Consider the following 1,685-nt stretch of genomic DNA (forward strand, 5'->3'; position numbering starts at 1 on the left):
GGTTGGGGGTTCCGTTCTTCAGCTTTAGAACGACCGACCCACCCAAATCACGAAGCAGCGTTGGCGGCAGCGACATTTTTGGGTGCGAAACGGTCGTTTTGGTGAAAGCAGCCCCGCTCATTTCAGCTAGCCCTGGCTGCGTTTCACCCGCGCTGGCTCCCCTGGGTTCCCAGGAGGGCAGTGACCCTTCAGGTATCCCACTGAATCCCTCTGGGACAGGCTGGTCCAGGTGGCACACCGTGCTGAGGGTTTGGCCCTGCCACCTCGGTCCACGCCTGATGCCGCGACAGGCTGCTTTGTAGCCCGGCTCTGTCCTTCATCATTACTTTGTGGTGAAAAGTTTGATCCTTTCCCTCCATCCCTCGCCCTCCCGGAGCAAAGTGCTTTCTTGTTCCCTTGTATTTCAGGGAGTGAGCGCCCGTGCTGCAGGGGCTGGGGTCTGCGGCGCAGGGAGGTGATGGAAGCGTGATCACCGCTGCCTTGCCGCCGTCACTGAGAGAAATAGCTTAAGGCAGCCGTAGCCGTGCCTGGCTTTAGGACATCCCGAGTCCCAAATATCCTCAAACAAAATTAGCAGCACAGCAGGTTCGTCAGTGGTACCACGCCGTTCCGTTTTAGTTCATTCGCGAGCCCTTAGAGACCGCTACCTCTGCACTACGTGAGCCAAACGAAGAACGATCCACGCCCGGAGATCTCCCCGAGTGTTAGGAGCAGCGACAGCGGATGGCTATGTGGGAAACAGCAAGGAAACCCTAGGACGATTTTAGTCAGCAGGATGTACCCTGGTACCGGCGCAGCGGCAGCCTGGCCTTTAATGTGCCATTCGCCCCGCGGAACACGGGAGTTTGAAGGGAAAGGAACTCGTGAAATGTGAAGCTTAGGCCGACGTGCTGAGCCACAGGATCACGGACTCCGGCTGCAGCTGGAAGGCGGGATGGGCACGCAGAAGCGTAATCCCAGCGAGAACAACTCGAAGAGGGAATGGTTATGGAGAAGCTGAAAAAAAAATGCTTGGGATGGCAGATCAGCAGCTGAAAACACAAGGTCAGGGAATCTCGCAATTCCTTAGGTTAGAAGGACCTCTGGAGGACATCTCTTCCAACTCCAGCGACTGGTGGGGGGAGCAGAGGGAGGGCAATAACCCCCCAAGCTCAAAGCAGGCACAGCTGAAAGCGCTTGGGGTGTTTATCGCAGCGAATGCACGTTGGGGTGGAGGGCTACATCAGGCGGGGCAAATGCACATTGGGGTGGAGGGCTACATCAGGCGGCGGGATGCGCATGGCCGGTACGTGGTGGAAGGAACACAGACACCAATAAAAACGATTTGCAGACCAAGTCTGGCTTGTTCTGGGACTTTTGAAACATCTTTCCTGCTGTATTACAGAACCCAGAGCATCAGCGGGTTTCTGGAAAGCATAAAATACATTTAAGGTCACAGTTAATACTCATAACAATATGTTTCTGTATTACCCAAGTAAGGAACCATTTCCAGAAGTGAGGGGCATGTCTTTTCTGAAAGTCAAAAGGCTTGAAATCCTAATGTATTTGTGCATTTTTGCAGATGCCCTGGCTGGTTTGATCCACACAGGACAAGCTTTCTGTGCTCCTTCACCATCCTTGTTTAGTCTTAATTGATAAGAAGACATTCGCTTAACGTTCACATCTGCGAACGACACAAAGTGTAG

Source organism: Eurypyga helias, unplaced genomic scaffold, assembly GCF_000690775.1.
Source record: "Eurypyga helias isolate BGI_N326 unplaced genomic scaffold, ASM69077v1 scaffold3143, whole genome shotgun sequence".
In the NCBI taxonomy this organism is placed as follows: Eukaryota; Metazoa; Chordata; class Aves; order Eurypygiformes; family Eurypygidae; genus Eurypyga; species Eurypyga helias.